This window comes from Prionailurus bengalensis, chromosome D4, assembly GCF_016509475.1.
Source record: "Prionailurus bengalensis isolate Pbe53 chromosome D4, Fcat_Pben_1.1_paternal_pri, whole genome shotgun sequence".
NCBI classification, from domain to species: domain Eukaryota; kingdom Metazoa; phylum Chordata; class Mammalia; order Carnivora; family Felidae; genus Prionailurus; species Prionailurus bengalensis.
In genome coordinates this window covers 72,958,525-72,982,069 of record NC_057359.1, presented here as the reverse complement: position 1 = coordinate 72,982,069, position 23,545 = coordinate 72,958,525, and the positions used below count along the sequence as shown (strand labels likewise).

Below are 23,545 nucleotides of genomic sequence, written 5' to 3'. Positions count from 1 at the left end.
TCCTCATGGTGAGAACTTTTAGGATCTACTCTCTTAATTTTCTCATTTCTATTTGTTTCATTTAATCTTAGTTCTTGTGATCATAATATATGCCAGGATCTGTTTTGACTATTGTATCAGGGCTCTTGCTCAGCTCCTCTTTTTCTTGGCTGAACCGTCTTCCTTGTGTTGGCTTCATCCACAAGCAGGATAACAACAGCCAGAGGTGGAAAAGTGACCGTCTATTCCAGTCATCTCCTTTTAGGAGTAAAGAAAACCTCTTCCAGTTTATGTTCTCTTGTTAATTTTTCTAGTGGTTATCATTATTTTGATAACTCTGCATATCACAAATCCTCTATTTTTATACAACATATATTGATACCCCACTACAAGCAATGTCAAAATTAATATGCCATATACTTACATTTCTTCCTCCAACTAATCATTTTCAATTTTATTATTTTTCTTGGTCCTTATAATTGTTAGCTTTTATTCTACCGTTTAGTTTAGTTCTTCTAGTGTTACCTTTATACCTTCAATCTGAATACCCTACTACCTGAATTGGTAGCTTTAAGTAATATCTTTTGAATCTTCGTTTATACTATTTCCCACATTCTCTCTCCTGTGCCCTCCCAACTTTTGAAAAATTATACACTTCTACATTGTTGTGGCTTATGATACTTACTATAAGTATTTATAAAATAATTGATACAATTGTTTTTAATAATAATTTCTACATTTTGTTCTCAATTTTGCAATTAAACATACAGAATCAATGCTTACCACCAGTGTTTTGCCAGTCTCCTTCAGTTAGTTAAAGTTTGTCCTCTAACAGCTTAATCAGAAAGTACTTATGAAAACGATATTTTCCTGAGGTCTTGAATTTTTTAGTATGTCTTTAAGCTTTTATTGTCTTTATAACTGAACAACATGAACAACAGTTTGACTAGGTACAAGACTCTCCACTCATACTCCCCGCCCTCCCACACACCCTGGACAATAGCAGCATTGCTCAAGTATTGTGTAGAATTCATTGCTAGCATAGAAAAGTCAATGGTCAGCATAGTCTTTCTCCCTTATAGGTCTCTTGATTGCTTTTTTGGGCAGGGGTCTGCCCAAATAATATCTAAATGATTTCTTTATCTGTGAAGGGCAGTAAGGTTACTAGACTATATGTCAGTGCTGATCATTGTACACCCATCTTTTTTCTGGTACACAGTGTGCCCTTTCAAGCCATAAATTCAAGTATATCTCCACTGCCTTATCACACTGGCAGACCACCTCCCACAAAGATGGCAAGTGTATTTGTGTTTCTTGACTCAGTCCTGCCTCCTCTGCTATTCTCTGGTGTCAAACAGGGCCCAGGGAAGCTCTCAAGACCAACCCAAACACCCCCATGCCAGTTCTTCAAAAGTGACTGTTAATTTTACTGCTCAGCATGTATCATCCTAGGTGGAAAACAGTTCTCACACCTCCATCTGAGATCTACAGTCACGTGTCTCGCAGTGTCATGTTCAAATCCCCAACCGATCACTGCATCTGGCAGTCTTTCTTTGTATACTGTGGTTCTAGCAGAAGACTTATAGTTTAATTTAAGAGAATGTTTGTTTCTGTTTCTTATTTTGAAGTTATTTTAAAAAGAAGCTGGAATTCAGATCCAGTTCTTTACATATGAATGAGATTGCTGCAACTTTTAGTCCCTAACCTGGTGCCTAGCACTTAACAGGGATCCCATAAATGTTCACTGAATGCATTCTCATCACATGAATCTACTCCGTGAAGAAGAGTTACATTCCTGAAGATTTTGTCATTCATCAAAAACTCAGTAGCCAAATTTTATTAAATTTTGTTTGAATGTATGTGGTAAAAAATAGAACTTGGATTCTAAATAGTTCTATTTTTTATCTAATACTAATGATAAACAAAATTGTTTTCAACACAAACGAAGATTCTGTAAAGATCACTTCCAATTTTCATAAGTGTTCATATCATTCAGCAGGCAAGCTGAATGAGTCATTGTTACTGATGGAAAAAAAAGCATGCATTGAGATGAGCAAAATGGTCTTATTATATATAGGAAGTTGTGATTAAATAGCAAACTTTAAAAATCATTATTTAAAAATTTAAAAACCCCAAAGGCCTAGAAAATGGAATGAAGACAAGGTAGCAGCCAAAAACATAGAAGTACAAATTATTGTTTTCTAAGCAGATCAGGTATTTAACAATTAGAGATACAGTTTTGCAGACGGTGAATGAGTAGGCATCAGAATCATGTTCCCTACGGCTCCCATGAACCTAATGTACCTAAAAGCCATGAATCATTATATGTGCCCAGACCTAAAACGTAGCTTTGGCTCTGTTCCCACAAACCTGCTCTTCTATCTAATCAGTGCCTCCACCACTCACTTACCATTTGCCCAAGTTTGAAATCTGAGCACCAGCCTTGACACTGCTCTCCCTTTCTTCTACAGCTAATCCATCAATCCCTGCTGAACCACCTCACTCATTCAAGCACACTTAATGAGTGACTGAAACATGTTAGGAATTAAGTAAGCTCATTCTACAGGGATGAGTATAATGGTGACAGTCCCTACTTTTGTGGAATTTACCACAGAGTGAGTGAAAACAGATAATAACACAAATAAGGTAACGTTAGACAAACCAACACAAATACTATGAAGAAAAAGAGTATTGTGAGAAAGAATAAATGACCAACTTAAGGATGGATGTTCCAGGAAGGACTCTCTAAGAAGACTTTTTAGTTGAGACCTAAAAATGAGAAGCCAGTTACATAAACTATAGAAGGAGGAAGAGCAGAGGGAACAGCACTTGAGAAGTTCCTGCAATGGAAATTAAGTTTGAGAAACTGAAAGACTCTCAGTGTGCCTGGAGCAATAAAAAGGGAGAGTGATACTAGGAGAGGTCTGAAAGCCCATGGGGGTCAGATCACACCAGGCCTTGTAGGTCTTATTAATGACTTTGTATTCTGTCTTAAGAAAACTAGTTGGTCAGAAAACTACATGGTCAGGTTTGCACTGCCCTCTTATGATACAAAACTATCTATAGGTTTGCAGACCTATCTCTTCTCATGCAAAGAACTCTACCTTGTATAACTAGGGCTGAGTTCACATTTGAATGACCTGGTGCAAAACACTCCCAGACAGTGAAATGATGCCTAAACTACCTCTGTGGAAGGTCAGAGCCAGAAAAAACAAGAGGAATATCCAAGTCAACCATCACCTCACCTTTCCTCCTCACTCTACCCCTCAAAAAGAAAGAAAGGTATTAAGAGTTTGTAAAAACTGTGGGACAGAGATTTGAGCTAATCTTACTGAGATCTTAAAGGACCAAGAGACACCAGGTGACAAATGGATTATGCTTCCATTATCCTGCCCTATTATTTTATTCCATCTTACTCACACCTCTCTGTTAGGTTGTGACCTCCTTGAGGAGAAAGGAATGCTTAGCACAGAAAAAAAATTTTTTTTCTTTAAAGATTTTAAGTAATCTCTACACCCAATGTGGGGTTGGAACCTACAAACCCAAGGTCAAGTGTTGCACGCTCCACTGACTGAGTCAGCAAGGCACCCGAGTCTTAGTAAAATTTTTAAGCAATGGTTTTTCTATACTTATTTATATAGTCTTTATGCCCCCATTAATTACATTATTTTTCATGTATTTATCATCTCTGAATCCTGAATACCCAGCATATGTTCCAGCACTCCAGAGCTACCCAAAGTATGAAGACTGAATGAATAAATATAAGAACTATCAAAATTTTTAAATTTATTTTATTTTATTTTATTTTATTTTTTTAATTTTTTTTCAACGTTTATTTATTTTTGGGACAGAGAGAGACAGAGCATGAACAGGGGAGGGGCAGAGAGAGAGGGAGACACAGAATCAGAAACAGGCTCCAGGCTCTGAGCCATCAGCCCAGAGCCCGACGCGGGGCTCGAACTCATGGACCGCGAGATCGTGACCTGGCTGAAGTCGGACGCCCAACCGACTGCGCCACCCAGGCGCCCCTTTAAATTTATTTTAAAGATCTTATTTTTAAGTAATCTCCACACACATCATGGGGCTCGAACTCACAACCCCGAGATTAAGAGTCACATGCTCCATTGACTGAGCCAGCCAGGTGCCCAAAAGAATTTTAAACCTACGTATCCTACACATATATTTTTCTTTTATCTTTTTGAGAGAGAGACAGGGCACAAGTGAGCGAGGGACAGGGAGAGAGAGAGAAGCGGGGCTTGTGCTCACTCAGAAGTGGGGTTTGAGCTCATCCGATGTGGGTCTTGAGCTCATGAACCATGAGATCAGGACCTGAGCGGAAGTCAGATGCTTAACGGCTGAGACACCCAGGAGCCCCCTACACATATATTTCTAATGACTGAATGTTTCAAGCTTTGACTGGAGGATGGTAGGAAAGGGAGAACTTCTGGACATGGGTGGCTTTCAGAAATGCATTTTTAAAATGTCTGCCTTTCCTCCATACCTTTAATTTATATAAGTTCCCTTCTACCCATACTGTACCCTGCTGGGCTACTGTATTAGGGATCTTTGCTGTCACTAGTATGCAAGTAGTTTTTGTTTTTAAGTAGGCTTTGGTTTTAAGTAGGGAGAGTGAATAAACTCTTCAGGTAGAAGGTATGGGTGACCTTCGTTCTTTGAATGAATGTGGTCCCTTACTTCTTGCCTGTACCATACACAACCGCCATCTAACACTTATCACTTAAACTCACTCTAAGCTTTTCAAAAGGAGAAGCCGTACTATAAAACCTAGTACAGTGAAATGGGCCCTCTATAAATGTAGCCAAGAGATGGAAAAGTTTTAGGTTACTGTCTTCCAAGAGATCTGTGACCTGCAAAGGGGCCCGAGAGAGAGCCTCAGCAGTGGCACAGGAACTCCTACAAAGAACCTGAGTAAAGTGTTTATATACACAGCCTTTCTGTACTTATTTACATAGTCTTCATGCCCCATTAATCCAATTATTTCCTCCCTTGTTAGGAGATGGCATGGAAAAACACATAATTAGTGCAGTATCTTGTGTTCTCATTTAATTTGAGGAGATTTATGTTCAATTTAAATTCAGATCCATTTCCTTCTATTGCTGTAGCATTCAATTTAACAAAAAAGAAGCTTAGCTATCACATTCTTTTTGTGATTTTATTAAAGCGATACATCTGAAGCAATAAGAAACATTTCTTGATATTTAACTTATTATTTTCATTTGAATATTTTATCTTTTCATTTGATAGAGAAATGATGTTCAAATTCTTTTTATAAACCAGTGAATGATAAGTCTACAAGCTTATTAAATAAGAATGTATTTTTAAGTTTGAAAAATAAAAAAGTAAAAAGAAATCTGGCGAGTAGATTTATATTTATGAGACTACAGTTGGGATTAATATAAATCTACATTTGTGAGTACCCCCCTCCCCCCTCCCTAGCATTTCAAGAAGTCCTGAGGTGGTAGAGTCAAAGGCAAGTCCCTGATGGTTATGTAGATTATATCATAGCTAGAAGAAATGACTAACACACGTAAAATTAATTAAAATGACCATACAGGGCACAGTGCGATTAGGCACTGTGTTTATGGCATGGCCTCCCGGCCCTATAGGAACTCAGAAACAAAAGAGAAGTCAAATAGAGCTTCAGATATGTTGTAGCTCTGTTCCATGGGGGAAAGGGTACCATTTGGTTAAGAAGAACAGGAGGGTAGAGCACTGCAGGAAGAAACTGCATATGCAAAGGGAATGATATGAGAGGGAGTCTGGCTTCTGATCATAAGGACAGTAAAACACTGATCCTGGTCTGAAGGTGGGAGAAGGGTTAGAGTGGGGAATATAAAGCTTAAACAGTGGGAGAGCCACATGAAGTGCTTTATATAGTAATTATAAATATATACACCAGGAGAGGAAACAATATGCTAAGTGCAAAGAACCTCCAAATGCCAAACATTTGAAGAAACTGCCTTTTAAAAATAAATCAACAACCCATTTCTCTACTTCTGACATTCTTTATTCCCCTTGTGCTCTTATTTTCTTCTGTACACCTGTCACCATCTGACATACCACATATTTACTTGATACCTTGCTTAGCATCTGTCTGTCTCCAGTGGGCTGTGAGCTCTGTAAGAGCTGGGACTTTGCTACTTTACTCACAGGATCTGGAAAAGCACTTGAGAAGTAGTAGCATTCAATAAACATTTTTTGGCTGAACTAACACCAAAGCTAAAAGGAAAGTTACTGAGATAACAGTATGTGTAATTATACAATCTACTTTAGACCAACACTACTGACTGCATTTAAGAACAAAAGTCAATGGTATGAAATTAAATTTGGGGGCTCACAATCAGAATCTCATAGTCACCTTATCCTTCATTAAGCCTCTTCAGAGAGTCTGTTGTGGTCAAGGCAGGTGGTATGATCATCTGCAATAACTATACGAAATGGCTCATTACAAGGACACTGGAAGCTTTTCCCAGGGCTAGTCCCTTTGGATAAAAGGACCTATCACATAAGGATGGACTGGCTGGCTCAGTCAGTAAAGCATCTCACTCTTGATCTCAGGGTCTCAGGGTCAAGCCCACTTTGGGCATAGAGCTCACTAAAAAACAAACAAACAAACAAACAAATAAGACCTATCACACAAATTGCTACAAGACAATATCTTTATATTACCATCAGGATAAGAAAAAAAACAATACTTTAACAGAAGTCCATATGAGAATTAACATGTCCATAAAATCAAGATAACTCCCTCCCCCTAGTCCTGACCCTCACTTTAAAAGAGATTATACTGACATGATGATGTTTGCTTTAGGTACTTACTTCTACATATGTATTCCTTTGAAAGAAATTAAATTTTCTTAGAATTCTTTCATATGCTCAAGGAAAATAATCTTGGTATTAAAATGTAAAAGTGCCCTAGTTGGTAATTAGGAAATAGGACAACTTTATTTGTCAAAGGGTTACAAAAATCATATTTGCCAACACTCATATTTCATTTTTGAAAACAGCAATAGCTCCTAACTCCTGTAATTTATTTAAAAAAAGAATACTGTGGGGTACCTGGATGGCTCAGTTGGTTAAACAGCCAACTTTGGCTCAGGTCATGATCTCATGGTTCGTGAGTTTGAGCCTCGCATTGGGCTCTGTGCTGACAGCTCAGAGCCTGGAGCCTACTTCGGATTCTTTGTCTCCCTCTCTCTCTGCCTTCCTCTGCTCATGCTCTCTGTCTCTCTCTCTCTCTCTCTCTCAAAATAAATAAACATTAAAAACATAAAAATAAAAAAAGGAATAGTGAGCTATATTTACTTTAAAAGTGGAAAAAAGGGGCACCTGGCTGGCTCAGCCAGTGGAACACATGACTCTTGATCTCAGGGTTGTGAGTTTGAGCCCCACACTGGTTGTAGAGATTACTTAAAAATAAAATCTTCAAAAAAAAAAAAGGTGGAAAATAAATTGAGATAACCTAATAACTACCATAAAATGTATTAAAAGTTACTGTCTTCTTTCTCCTTTGATTTTTATGCTTTTTCCTAGAACCTTCAAACACAGGCTATTTTGTAGGATTGTTAACATCACTAGTTGAAGCCAGACTTGTATGTTATTATAGCTATCTGACCAACAAACTATTTTAAAGCTCAGTTAATCTTTTCCAATAGTGAGAGTAAAACACATCTCTTACATACATATTCAAAAGCTTGATAATTTAGAATAACAGTATGAGTCAGTTTGGTATGATTTTGATAGTATTTTTCACTGAAGCAGAAATCACTTAAACATTGGTCATCTGTTCATTTCTCTCAGTTGTACGTTATGTGACTCTAGAGCTTCTGGAAAATTTTCTCCTTAAAAAAATTTAGAAATAAAATACATTACAAAAATACCAGCACTTATTAAGCAAGTACAGGCAAAAAAAGAAAGAAAGAAGAGGGAAAAAACCCCACCTTTTTTTCATGCATATTCACTGTTGTCTCTCTCTTTACGAATTAAATCAGGCTAAGGAAATGTGTGCATTGGATGATGGAGTAAGATATTGTACACGTAAAGGAGACCAGGCACTGACCTTGCAAATCCTCCCAACAAGGAATTAAATGAATGGCTCATAGCAAAGCATAAGAGACTGTTAAAAACTGAGAACAAACTGAGGATTGATGGGGGGTGGGAGGGAGGAGAGGGTGGGTGATGGGTATTGAGGAGGGCACCTTTTGGGATGAGCACTGGGTGTTGTATGGAAACCAATTTGTCAATAAATTTCATAAAAAAATAAATAAATAAATGAATGGCTCATAGCATGCAGGAGTCTACATTTTTAACAAGTTCTCAGATGATTTAATATAGGTGTGGTCCAACAGGCCATGCTTTGAGAAACAGCGCCTCCTCTCCATCTTCCCCTAAAAGGCCTAGAATATCTTCCTTCAAGTGAACCTCAGCCTAAGCCTGGCTTCAATTGCAGCACTTGCCTCCCTGCTGGGACAGCAGATTTTCTGATCTGAAAATTTTTATTTCCCTGGCAAAACAGTGGCTTCTTAAATAAATAATAAATGCTTAAGTGATTTCTGCTTCTGTGAAAAATACTACCAAAAATCATTATAGATAACTAGTATTATTACTTGACAAAATAATGAAGGAGTTAAAGAATTATTTCCCTCTGAAATCCACTGGATTCAAACTTCGTCTTTTGTAACTTTTGTGAAATTATTAAATTCAACACTGTTTCCCTAATTGCCAAAAATAATGTTTCAAATCTAATCTTATTTGGTCCCTTTCAAGGCACTTGATATGGGCAGTGTAGCAACTCATTTATGGCTGCAGCACTGCCAGTAAGAATGGCTGGGTTTGAGTCCCAGCTCTACTGCTAGCCAGCTACGTGAACTCGTGTTAGTAAGTCTTTTAACTTGAGTTTCAGTTTCGACAACTGTAAAATGGGTGTAATAACTGTACCTATCTCTTAAGGGTTGTATTAAAATTATTTGACTAAGAGAAAAACAAACCACTTAGCTCAGCATTGGGTACATAAATCATCTAGTTCAACTCTTTTTTTTTTTTTTTTCCAATGTTTATTTATTTTTGGGACAGAGAGAGACAGAGCATGAACGGGCGAGGGGCAGAGAGAGAGGGAGACACAGAAACGGAAACAGGCTCCAGGCTCTGAGCCATCAGCCCAGAGCCCGACGCGGGCTCGAACTCACGGACCGCGAGATCGTGACCTGGCTGAAGTCGGACGCTTAACCGACTGCGCCACCCAGGCGCCCTAGTTCAACTCTTTAAAAACATCACTGCTTAGAAATGTGTTCCACCCGGGCCTGGGTGGCTCAATTAGCTAAGCGTCCGACTTTGGCTCAGGTCATGATTTCATAGCTCTTGAGTTCAACCCCGCGTTGGGCTCTGTGATGACAGCTCAGAACCTGGAGCCTGCTTCAGATTCTGTGTCTCCCTCTCTCTCTGCCCAGCCCTGCTTGCACTTTGTCTCTGTCTCTCAAAAATGAATAAACGTAACAAAAAAAAAAAAAAAAAGAAAGAAAAGAAAAGAAGAAGAAATGTATTCCAACCTAGTAAATCTTATTTCACTAGTTTCTCCTCTATTGATGCTTTAATTTGTAGCTAATATTTAATTCTCCCAAGTTATATCACCAGTGTTAGGCATTTGTGTATAAGTGAACATATTCTGTCACAGACATATGTAAGCAATCAGAATTAATATCTGTATCTAAAACAGCTCTTAGGACACCTTCCATTCCACATCACTTAGAATCCTGTGATGTGACAAGCTTCCTGTCTCACTGAAGAAGAGACATTCTGTGACTATGACTTCAGTACAGCACTAAACAAGGGTAAAACCATAGAATTCTCTAAAAATTCTGCTTCCTTGCATTAAGAAAATTAAGATTTCTCCTCAATTGCTCCTTCACCTCAAAAAGAGGTGTAGTATTGCAGGTGTAACCTAAGAAGTCTTAGGGTCAGCACTGCTAGCTAGGGACAGCTGTAGGCTAGCCACAATTGCTCAAAAGGAGTTAATTCAAACAGGCTTCACATATAGAGGACAAGCAACATTCAGTGACAACTAAGACAACACAAAAAGAGAAAAAGGAGACCAGATGACACAAGTGAAAAAAAACTAGACGAAACTTTTCAAATCTCGAACTTAATTTCAAGTCACAGAAAAGAAATTAAGCATTTCAAAGGCAAAAAAAGAGTAAAACAAGAGAATAAATACTGTACTATATTAATCACAATAAGGACCCCTTTTGTCTTGGCCAAAATATATTCTTAAATCAACTGTAGAATGTGGCTGCATTTTCAGGCTTAGCAGCATGAAACCCACATGACTGTAATTAACGTAATAAATCATGTTGTGGAATTTTCTACAGAATCTGACAGTACTCACTGATATATTGTTTATTAGAGACTGCAGAGATTTCTCCTCCACTTTTTTTTATTACACTGCCAGAGACACTGAATCAAGAGGACCTTCTGATGGATCTGAAATACCTGCAGCTGGTGTAATACATAAAATATATAGTGAGCTGCTGCCTTCAGACTTTCATATACAAAACATCATATACAATTTCCCAAAAGAACCTTATTTTTGAGTTCTTACTTTCCTGGACTTAAGGCAGTTGTAGGAGAGACAGGGATTCATTACTGATGTGACATTTACATTTTCTAGTTTCTTTTTTTTTTTTTTAATGTTTGTTTACTTTTGAGAGAAAGAGCAAGTGGGGGAGGGGTAGAGACGGAGACAGAGAATCCAAATCAGGCTCCGCCCTGTCAGCAGACTCCAGTGTGGGGCTTGAACCCACAAACTGTGAGATTATGACCTGAGCTGAAGTCGGAGCCCTAACCAACTGAGCCACCCTGGTGCCCCCCATTTTCTAGTTTCGATCATGAAGTCACAGCTTTACACATGTGGCTTTCCTTTTCAGGTTAGTCTGTGATGACTCCATTAGTACACAACACATAATACTGTTTAACAGGCATTATTTAATCAGCCTATGTATGTTCTTTCATGATTTTTAAGTAAAATTTTATTGGATATTAAATCATTTTCAAAAGTAAAAATTACTCCTTGCACAGTTCAGAAATTCAGCCATGACTGCATTTAACCTTGGTGAGTTCAAATATCCTTAAATATGCTTTGCTTAAATCCAGAAATATCGAAGTTTAAAAAACAGATGACTTAAAGAGTATTCACATGAGGAAAAGGTTATTTTATGTATATTTCCCCTAATAAAAATAATTTTATTAGTTTTATTATGAAAGTAGTACTTTAAAAAATTTTTTAATGTTTATTTTTGAGACAGAGAGAGAGAGAGAGACAGAATGCGAGCGGGGTGGGGGGGGGCAGAGAGAGAGGGAGACACAGAATCTGAAGCAGGCTCCAGGCTCTGAGCTGTCAGCACGGAGCCTGACACAAGGCTTGAACCCATGAACCATGAGATCATGACCTGAGCCGAAGCTGCATGTTTAACTGACTCAGCCACCCAGATGCCCCAGTAGTACATGTTTAATATAAATAAATGTATAGAGAAGACAGAAAAACTGCCCATAAATCCATCATCCAAAGGTGGCCACTGTATATATTTTGGTGTATATCCTTCTGACTTAAAATTTTAATTACAACTATTACTCTTCAATTACCAAGAGTTTAGTCCATTCCACTTTAACTATAGACTTCAGTGTCCTTTTGTGATGTATTTTTATTTTTCTCTGGAAATACTGCTGTGTCTTATGTTCAAGAGGGAAACTACTATTAATACAGTAATGCCTGGTTAAGTTACTACTTCTGACATATTCCCTTTGATCATTTGAAATTAGAGGTTTTAAGACTTGAAAAAGAATTTGATATTGGATTTATTACCCATTGATGATATACAAATTCCCTGTGTCTATTCTTGCCTCTATTCAAACTCCACATAGCAGCATGAGTTTTCCCAAAAGAAAGCGGAAAGTTACCTCTTTTTTCTTTCTAGAAATTTTAGTATTTGCATTATTTACTTTTTAACACTCAACAAAAAATACATTCAGCACCTCAACACGGTAGGCATTGTTTTAGGCATGTCTGTATATGTCTCCTCAACTGTTAAACTTTATTATCCCCTTCTTATGGAGACAATTAGACAATAAAAGCAGATGGGAGATTGGGACTAGAAAAGGAAGAGTAAAAGTAGAAGTTTTGGCAATGAAGTTTTTGGAGAAATAAAACTGAAGGAAAGTTGGTGTACATCCTAAAAGGACATCTAAGTGCTAAGAGGGAGGGCTGCTGAAACATGCAAGAGAAGCATCACCATGGCCAGTGACTCTGGTGGTTAACAGCGTGAACCAGACTACCTAGGTCAGAATCCCGGCTCTCCTAGCCTCTTACTGTGTGACCTCCAGCAAGTTCAACTTTTCTTGCCTTAGTTTCTTCATCTGTAAAATAGAGTTAATTATAGTCCTGACTTCACAGAGCTGTGAGAACAGAGTTACCACAAGCAATTAGTGAGATAATAAGCACCCTATAAGTATTGGCTATTTTTATTGCTATTCTGCATGTAGTAATCAAAGAGCTAACAACATATGACCCTGCCTATGAAGAAAAATAATCACCATTTGTTAATAGCTTATCAGTACCTCAGTCAGAAGTGAGTGTCTGAAAAGCACTTTTCATGAGTTTGTGAAAATTCTATGGCTTCAGTGACCCCAAAACAAACAAGCATGTTACATTAGGTAACATCAGATGAATTTAAGAAATGAAATACTATACACAATAGAAACAGTTATAAAAAATTATGATTGGAAACCAGGTCTTTCTTTACATTTACATTCAATTTACAGGACTGCATATCTTAATTAGTAAGGCTCAAAATGTGAAGGCATCTTTTACTGAAAATGAATAATAAAGTAAAAAACACAAAGATATTATTAACCAACTTGAAACAAAAGATGTATGGCACATAATGCATAGGAAAACAGGTAACACATAAAAATAGAAATGCAGCAAACCCTAATAAATTATCTTTTTTTTCTGAGTTAGTCTATTAATATTCATTAAATTCCACCCAAGAAGTAATAATTTAATGGACAGGAGCATGCTAATTTCTCTAATTGGGTCAGTGGGTAAAAACAAAACATAGTTTTGAAAACTTCATTATAAAATAAAAACTAAATTATTTTTTATACATGGATTAGCTTTCTATATTACCCATTTATAAGTATGGGCAAAACAAGCAAAGTTTTTTCTTACTGATGAGATAGCTGCTTTTCATTACACAGAATAATAATTTAGCAGCAGTTATGCAACAGTATAAAGGTATAAAACATTAGTGATCTGTAACATAAATCTTAACATACTCCAGAGACTAAAAATATTATGTAAAATATAATTTCAGGCATTATTTTTAAGGAATATGTACCAAACACTAAAGTCAAATTCACAGCAACAGCACATTCTTGGATTATAAGGATTCTTTTTTTCTGCTAAATAAGTTAACAGGTAGAAAATTAAGTAACACTGATTTTTTTTTTTTTTAAGTTTCTAGGGGTGGGAGTGGTTTCAGTAAGATGTCTGAAGACATCCGTTACTCATATCACCCCTGTCAACAATAATTTGATATCCACTCAAGGACAAAAGTGGCTTTCTGGGAGTTTTGGAACTGGGTGGGAGATTGTGAAACCCTACCCTAACTGTTTTGAGAAGGCAAGCTCACACCCAGGTGGCTGACTCACCAATCATGGTCCAGACTTCAGATCCTTGAACAGCTCCATACCCCTGAGAACTATAGCCCCATGTGGCTTCAGTTCTGTCACCAGCACCATATGCCAAGGGACCCAGGAGTAGTCATGCCCACATGCACTGGGTAATAGGCATACAGACCTCGGTTCAGGATGTGGACCCTAAGTGGCCTATAAAGCATGTCCATTCTCTTCTTGGCTGTGGTCTGGAGCCCCTGGAGGTAAGCCCTCCAAATTCTTTCAGGCTGTAGATTCTGAAAGGGCCCTGTAACCAGGGCCATGCTGCTTCTAGCTGTAGCCTGAAAACGTCCTGCTGACACAGGGACCTGGCAGGAGACACTCCCATCTGTGTGGCCAGAAATTCCAAAAGGGTCCTATACTTGGAGTTTGCCAGCAGTCCTACAGGTCCAAGGACCTAGTACCTAGTAGGAGATACTAATGTTGGCAACCCTGAAGATCCTGAAAGGGCCCAGTATATGGCTCTAACCCTGTCACAGCCACAGTCTGCCAGCGGTCCTGAGAGTCCAGGACCCCAGCAGGACATAATCCCATCTGCAAACCCAGAGATTCAGAAAGGGCCCAATACTCAGCTCCAGCTTCTCAGCCAGTCCATGACTAGTACCACTGGCCAAGGGAATCTGTGGGAAATACCCCTGTCAGCACCCGCACAGATCCTGAAAGGAACCTATAATCAGGTCTAGCTCCTTTAGCCACACAGGGAATGATGCAGCCTACCTAGGGACCTGGCAAGAGACACACCCATGTGTGCCTCCAGAGCCAGGTCTGCAGACCTCAATCTTGGCTGTGGAACCAGAAACAGTGCTGCCAATCAGTTACAGCCTTTTCTACGCCATGGTCCAGGGCCAGTCCTACCAATCCAAGGACTCTTCCAGTGACCACTTAGGATCATTTTCAGGGGCCTGGTGGGAGCCACAACCGTCTGTACACCCAGTTAATAGGGTCACTGTCTGAAGACCTAACCATGGATCCTAAAATGGACCTTTGTCCCAGCACTACCCTACCAAGCAAGGTACTGGAGACAGTCCTGTCCACCCAGGGACCGGGTAAGATCCACACCCACCTGAGCCACTGGTAACAAGAATACCAACTGCAACCCAACTGTAACCCAGGAACAGCCTCCTAACTGTCCAGCCCAGCAGGACTGTGATTCCAGAGGTAATCCTATCAGCCCAGTGAACAGGAAAAGACCTTTACCTGCTAAAACCAGTCTGTAAAAACTGGAAGAGGTGTTACTTCAAATGTATAGACAACAATGCAAGGCTACAGGATCAGGAAGAACCAGGCAAACATGACAAATAAATTAATAAAGGAACCAAAGGAAACTAATCAAGCTCCCATAACTGATCTAAAAAAAAATGGAGATCTAGCTCTTTTTTGTGTGGTGCCTCGGAAGCAGTAGGCTGCTTCAGGATGAAGCTGAACACCTCTTGCCCAGCTACTGGCTGCCAGGAACTCATTGAAGTGGACGATGAATGCAAACTTCATACCTTTTATGAGAAATATATGGCTACAGAAGTTGGCATTGATGCTCTGGGTGAGGAATGGAAGGGTTATGTGGTCCGAATCAGTGGTGGCAATGACAAACAAGGTTTCCCCATGAAGCAGTGTCCTGATCCATGGCCATGTCTGCCTGCTACTGAGTCAAGGGTATTCCTGCTACAGACCAAGGAGAACTGGAGGAAAAAAGTGTGAATCTGTTTGGGGTTACATTGTGGATGCCAATTTCAGTGTACTCCACTTGATCACTGTAAAAAAGGGGGGAGAAGGATATTCCTGGACTCAGTGACACTACTGTGCCTCGTTACCTGGGGCCCAAAAGAGCTAGCAGAATCCACAAACTTTTCGATCTCTCTAAAGAAGATGATGTCCACTAGCATGTTGTGAGAAAGACCCTAAACAAAGAAGGTAAGAAACCTAGAATCAAAGCACCCAAGACTCAGTGTCTTGTTACTCCATGTGTCCTCCAACACAAAGGTCAGCATACTGCTTTGAAGAAACAGTGTACTAAGAAAAATAAGGAAGAGGCTTCAGAATATGTTAAACTTTTGGCCAAGAGATTGAAGGAGGCCAAAGAAAACACCAGGAACAGATTACCAAGAGACGGAGGGTGTCTTCTCCGAGAACTTCTACCTCTATGTCTGAGTCCAATCAAAAATGAGATTTTTCTAAGAGTAACAACTAAGATCAGACATAAAAACAAAAACAAAAACATAAACGGAAATCTATAATCTGCAGGACAAAACATTCAAGATAATCATCTTAAAGAAACTCAACAAGGGGTGCCTGGGGGGCTCAGTCAATTAAGAATCCAACTTCAGCTCAGGTCACGATCTCACGGTCTGTGAGTTCGGGCTCACAGTGCTGACAGCTCAGAGCCTGGAGCCTGCTTAGGTTTCAGTGTCTCCCTCTCTCTCTGCTTCTCCCTCACTCATGCTCTGTCTCTCTCTCTCTCAAAAATAAACATTAAAAAAATTTTTTAAAACAAAACTCAACAAAATGTAAGAGAACACAAACAACTAAACAAAACCGGGGAAACAAAGCATGAATAAAAGGAAAAGTTTAATAAAGAAACAGAAACCATGAAAAAGAACCAATCAGAAATCCAGGAGCTGAAGAATGCAATAACAAAAGTGAAAAGTTCAATACAGAGCATCCAACACACTTGATCATGCAAAAGAATCGTGACCTTGACAGATTATTTGATATTAGTCAATTAGAAGAATAAAAAGAAAACAATGAAAAAAAAAATCCTATGTGAATTATGGGATGCCATCAAGTGAATGAACATTTGCATTGTGGGAGTTCCAGAAGGAAGAGAGAGAGAACGGGGCAGAAAGCTTACTTAAAGAAATATTAGTTGATGGGGCAGTTGGGTGGCTCAGTCAGTTGAACATCTGACTTTGGCTCGGGTTATGATCTCACAGTCTATGGGTTTAAGACCCGTGTCGGGCTCTGTGCTGACAGTTCAGAGCCTGGAGCCTGCTTCAGATTTGGTGTCTCTCCTTCTCTCTGCTCCCCTCCCCCACCTCAAAAATAAGTAAACATTAAAAAAAAAGATATTTAAAGAAATATTAGTTGAAAATTTCCATCTTGGGAGCTATATGGTCATCCAGATACAGAAAGCTCAAAGGACTCTAAGTAAGATCAACCCAAAGACTATTCCAAGATCTATTATAATCAAAATGATAAAAGTCAAAGAATTTTTAAAGCAACGAGACAAACTATTTTTAATAGTTCCCAGGTGACCACACATGGAGTCATGAGGGCCTAGAACACACAAGGGCTGCATCCAAGGTGGAGGCCAATCACTCTGTTGAAACCCTCTGAGGCTCTAGGCTTACGGACAACTGACAAGGGAATGTGACAGTGAGAAGTAGAGTTGAAAACTGGGCTCCCTAACCTCTCACTGCTCCACCCTTATCCTTTTCCAAAACAAAAACAAAACAAAACAAAACAAAACAAAACAAAACACAGACAAAACTTTGCTAAGGAAATTGAACCCAATCATGTGGGAAGGCATGGCCTGTAGCATGGGTGCTGGTGCCTGAGACTCATCTTTGGAGGCCTGCGGACCAAGCACCAGCTCTCTATCCACTCTCTATAACCGAGTCCTGCCAATCAATACATCTCACATACTTTTCACTCCGGAAAAGGCCCAAAGTAAGCAAATCTATTTACACAACCACAGAAGAAACCAACGCCAGATTCCTGTCCTGTGTTCTTAAATGTGAACTATTTGACTAGGCATCAGAAGAAAACTGGCAGCAATAAAGAGAAGGATGGAAAAAAAAAAAAAGAACAGAAATAATTTAAGGATAGAAGATAATTTTTTAAAAACTTTTAATCAAAATTCTGAGAGATTTGAGAGATTACTATAATTACAATCCCTGTGAAAGGAACAATTACCAAAGAAAACATTTTTAAATTCTTACTAGAGGAAAGGAATTTGCAGCAATTTAAAAACTCAAAAGTTTACTTCCCACCTATCCATTCTTGGGAAATTATTTGATGGACTCTAGTAAAATGAGGGGAAAAAAGGGACACGTGAAAGCTAGGAAACAGAGGATGAAACCTAGAGAATCCTCAGGGTGGGAGGGTTATCTCAGGCTTGTTAAATCGGTTAGTCCAAACTGCAGCAGGAAGACGGAATGGAAAATGGAAATCTTGGGAGGACCATACAGATACGATAACAGCACACTGTTCTTCTGTCAAGAAATGATACCAAAACTTTTAGGAAAACACACAAACCCCCCAAAACTAGAATAAGGTATTTCATTGATTGTAAGATGCACTTCTACATTTTAATATCTCTGAAATTTGTCTCACAATTCCTGGGAACTATAGTTTAATTCGTAGCATGCTTTTTCTTTCATTGTGGAATATAAAATAATGGTACGTTTTTACAACCAATGACATTTCAGATGCAACAAATACAGTAATAATAATAATATGGGGACATACTTAAGTAAGCCCTTTTCATTGGTTAGGTCATTTATCCATACAAGAACCCTTAGGAACATCCTCTTTTCAGTGTCCCAGAGGTGGTGAAATTCATCAGGATGAAAAGAGATTCAAGTTTAGAACACTAATAACTATGAATAGTTTTTACACTGTCAAAATAACATAAATGGTACTATTGGTTTTTAATGTTGAAGAGTCAACTTAAGGATAAAGCAGGAAAAGACTCCGTCATGGCCACCAAAGACGATGAAAAAATATTGACAACTTTGTCAGATTAAGAAGATGGTTAGAAGGGAGATGAGAATAGTTGAAGGAAGGACAGAGACACTAGTATCTTCAGTCTTAGGTTGAGTGAGCCTATTTATTTCCTTTTTCATTATTTTTATTCTTCTATTGGGTATTTGCATATTTTAATTGCCTAAAAATAAAAGACTGAAAGGTTAATGGAAATGAGTTAAATTCTCATCATTTGTAATAAGGAGTCTGTAGAGATTTTCTCAAGCTGATAATCAAGAGACAGAAGTATAAACAATTTGTTTAGAATTTGGAAAGAACTGAAAATAGAATTGGCTCAAATGAAGTTTCTTGAAGAGTGGGATTTATGAGGTGATGAGCTTTGAGGTGAGAGACTGTTAATGTTAAACAATATTATTGGGGCGCCTGGGTGGCGCAGTCGGTTAAGCATCCGACTTCAACCAGGTCACGATCTCGCGGTCCGGGAGTTCGAGCCCCGCGTCAGGCTCTGGGCTGATGGCTCAGAGCCTGGAGCCTGTTTCCGATTCTGTGTCTCCCTCTCTCTCTGCCCCTCCCCCGTTCATGCTCTGTCTCTCTCTGTCCTAAAAATAAATAAACGTTGAAAAAAAAAATTAAAAAAAAACAAAACAATATTATCTTACTGATTGCCACGTACATGTATTACCTTGATAAGAATGCAGAAAATTGAAAAAGGTAAGAAAATTGTTTTGCCTGAAAAAGCAATCCTGCAGCTATTAGGGCAGTACTGAAGATTCAGCTATGTGTATCATAAGTGAAGACAAATAAGCTAACTAAGGCATATCAATCATTAAATCAGATTTACTTGATGATAAATTTGATCACTCTTCTCAACTAAAATAAAGCTTAAAATCACCTTGTAGCCATGTAAGCATAATTTATTGCTTTTATTACATTATATATATATATATATGTACTTCTTGTGGTTCTAATACACTATTGGGAACACAAGCCATCAGTTACATAAATGAGATCTAGACTGAAAGAGAAGTTATTGCTGGGCCTACGATGCAGGGGATCACCTGCACTCTGCCCATACCTGGTGAGACCCAAGATGGTCAGGCAGCAAAATCTGTAAGGAGAGATCGAAGGCTGCTGCTTCCCTGAGGAAAACAAATAAGGAAGATGTTTTAATCCCGGGACACTGAAGCAAAGACTTCAGTGTTCTGACACTGACCTCTCTGCTGAGAAGTCATACATTATTTCATCTCTTTAGACTACAAGGAATGGATACCAAGACTAGAAAAACAAGATCTATGCCTCTTTGATTCTGAACTTCCTAGCAGCCTTAGTCAAATCTAAATTCACTGAAAGGAAATTACATGCTGAGGTTTATAGTTATTTGCTAGTCTGCTGTATTTGGGTACATTTTGCATATTTGGAAGTCTCAGTTATATCTGGATGAACATTAAATAAATAATAGAGCTCTTATTTCATTGGTATAATAAAAAGTGCCTTTAGTTTAGAGAAATAAAAAGCCAATTGGGAAGATTTTCTTGTGAAATATTAAGACAAATGACATTTTAGAAGTATGTGTAAGCACTAGAGAAAAGCTGATAAAAGTATTTCTCAGAACATTATGCATTTGCACAATAGAAAGCAATTAGGTTGATTTTTTATTTTGCCTTTTGGAAAACTAGTAAATAATTATACTTTTAATTCTTAAAGATAGGTCACTAGTTGATTGCAAAAATAAGCAATATTACAATTTTAATATAACTAGGTTCATGTTATGTTTAGCTAAGTATAAAGTATTTCAAATAAGTGATGTGGAGTGGGTTGTCTGTAGCCTCTGCACTTTTAATTTCCAGCTAAAACTCACCTTTCACTTACTATAGTGGCTTAATTGTTCATTTAACCACATATCATCCTAGATACAGCCTTCAAAAATGTATTATCTAAAGGCAACTGATTTAATCTTACAAAGTCATTTAAACGTGAATAGCATCTTGGTTCAGAAAATATTTTCAACTTTTTTCTCTTAATTGAGGATGTTTTGAGAGGGCAAGTATATGTCTCTTTCCCATTAGACTGTAGGCAGTATGACAAAGGGAACCGTGTTTTTGTCCTGAATGTTGGTGTACTAGTGGTACTCAAATTGAACTTGGCAATTTGTAGCCTTCCAATGGATATTTGTCAAATGAATGAATGAAATGAATGTCACAGCATGCTTCAGAACTCCAAACACTGTTTTACCCTACTCTCAGAGAATTATGCCTTCACTATAGATATTTGGGTTCTGAAAACCTTTTGGTGTTACCCAAAATAGTGCTGTGCCTTCAGGGAGAGAATATGAGGGTAGCAACAGAGATCTCAAGAGGCCAAATACTCAGAGTAATCAAGGTCTGTACTTTTTAACTCCTGAAGCACCAACCTCTGTCTCTCTCCTCCTCTCCAATGTCTGTATTGTTGTCTCATGAGCACTTTACTGCCATCTCCCATTGGAATCACCGTAACACCCTATAAAACAGCTCTTGTGTCCCAGTCTCTACTTTCCCACTGCTATCAGTATGATCTTCTAAGACAATGAATTATGCCCCTCTGCTCTGCATGTAGGACATTCGTGACATCACAGGTACAGCCCTTCATGGGAGGCTCCAACCTCCAGCAGCAACTCTCCTGACCCCTTGGAAATTACTTCTCAGCCACACTCAAATCCATGCTTCCCTATGGATTAATCTGCAAAATGTTTATGCCCGAATGTCTGCTCATTTGTTCTGTTTACCTGAAATACTCTTTCCTGTGTACCGTAAGGCTGAGTAAACTGCTCCTCATGTGTGTTCCACTACATTTCATATACCTCTTTCTATACACTTGGAATTGAAGTTGTTGCTTTACTGGCCACCTTCTCTAAACAATGCTATTGTGGGGCTTGGGAATCTGACATTCATCTTTGTATTTTCATCACTTCTGTCATATAGTTGATCTTAAAAAAATGTTTGATAAATTCAAGTGCAAGTGACTTGGCCAGATGCTTAGCAGAAAAAGAGACTAAAACACATGTCTCCTGTCTCCCTGAATCCTTCTATTTAAACCCTGGGTCCTTTCAGAAATGATTCTCAGAGAAAATAAATCATATCTTTAATATGTACTCTGGCAGTCTAAACTTTGGGTAAGTGATAGGCATGACCTGAAAATGAAAAAAGGAGAAGAAGGAGCGTTTGGAGGTTTAGGCTATACCTATACCAAGACAAGCAGAGGTAGGTACATAGCAGTGACTCAATGTTAACTTAGAAGTTAACAAGCACGAGACCAAGTTTCTCCCACCGTAACTAAGCAAATCACCTAGTTTCTTTGTGGCTCATTTCTCATCAGTAAAATAATGGAAACAACCTCTTTCTTCATGGAACTCAGGCAGTATTATTTTGGAAATAAAAGTGCTAATAGATAATAGAGAACATTTGGGGGTATTTTTTGGTTGTTTTTTACATATTATAGCAGAGGAAGTTAAAAAAATTCCCCATGACAGCGTCCCATTATAAGCATAGGAGGGAAGCCACAGTGTTGAAATTTGTAAGAATAATCCCCAAATTCTTTGTCTATAAACAAGTACACCAGAAGATAATGTTAAGTAAAATTTGCTTTCTTACACACACAAAAAAACCCTTCTATATTCAGTAATAACAATGTCGTAATGCCCTCATCTCATAAATATTCCACAATTTTACTTATTTTCATAATCTATATTTATTTAAAAAATGTTTTTAATATGAAATTTATTGTCAAGTTGGTTTCCATACAACACCCAGTGCTCATCCCAACAGGTGCCCTCCTCAATACCCATCACCCACCCTCCCCTCCCTCCCACCCCCCCATCAACCCTCAGTTTATTCTCAGTTTTTAAGAGTCTCTTATGGTTTGCCTCCCTCCATCTCTAACTTTTTTCTTCTTCCCCTCCCCGATGGGTTTCTGTTAAGTTTCTCAGGATCCACATAGGAGTGAAAACATATGGTATCCGTCTTTCTCTGTATTAAAAAGTAATCATGTTTGGGGCACCTGGGTGGCTCAGCTGGTTTAGTGGCCAACTTCAGCTCAGGTCGTGATCTTGTGGTTCAAGCCCCGCATCAGACTCTGTGCTGACAGCTCAGAGCCTGGAGCCTGCTTTGCTGCCCCTCCCCGACTGATGCTCTGTCTCTCTCAAAAATAAACATTAAAAAAAAATAATAATAAAAATAAAAATAAACCAACAAAAAGTAATCCTGTTTTAGAGGCGCCTGTTGGCTCAACTGGTTAAGTGTCCAACTCTTGATTTTGACTCAGGTCATGATCTCTTAGTTCAGGAGACGGAGCTCCATGTTGGGCTCCGCGCTAATGGCGTGGAGCCTGCTTGGGATTCTCTCTCTCCCTCACTTTCTGTCCCTTCCCTAAAAATAAATAAACATTTTTTTTTAAAAAGTAACCATGTTTTAAAAAAAGTAACCATGTTTGAAATATACAGAAAAGTATACAGAATAATGCTAAAGTATGCTGACCTTGAATCAGAGGGCTTTGTATGGATTAATGTAATCCTTGTATCAACCCTATAGAATAAATACGTTATTTTCTTCATTTTACAGATGAAAAAATGAAACCACAGAGAAGTTAACTAACTTGCCAAACTCACCCAGAAAAGGGGTGGCAGAGCTGGAATATGAATCCAGGCAGTTGTGTGTCTGGATATCCATAATTAAGCACTGCACTTGTGTTGCCTCTTATGTAACACAATTCATGTTCCTGTCATTCAGATTTAATACATGTTATTATTTTGTCATATTTTTTACATGTTTTTAAAAGAAAATGTTACAGATATAGTTCATTTCCCATCCCCCTTCCTCCTCAAAGGCAACCATTATCATTTGTGGTATCTCCTTTCATGTTTCATAATTAACTGTATGTGAGGGGCTGTGCATAAGAACAATATATTTTGGTATTTGGGTTTTTTAAAAAAGGTATGGTACTCTATTATTCTGCAACTGTATCTTCAAGATTTATCTACATTAGTAAATGTAGATCTGATTGATGCACATATTCCATTGAAAAATATAATTTAGGGGCACCTGGGTGGCTCATCGGTTGAGCATCCAACTTCGGCTGGGGTCATTAT

General features: G+C 38.4%; 1 protein-coding gene and 1 pseudogene across 2 annotated transcripts in view; one reads left to right on the top strand and one right to left on the bottom strand.

Annotated features, from left to right (window-relative positions):
- The window catches only part of KIAA1958 (KIAA1958 ortholog), a 161,694-nt gene that overhangs the window by 54,453 nt on the left and 83,696 nt on the right, over window positions 1–23,545 (bottom strand). The window lies entirely within an intron of this gene.
- LOC122474576 lies at window positions 14,915–16,082 on the top strand (annotated as a pseudogene).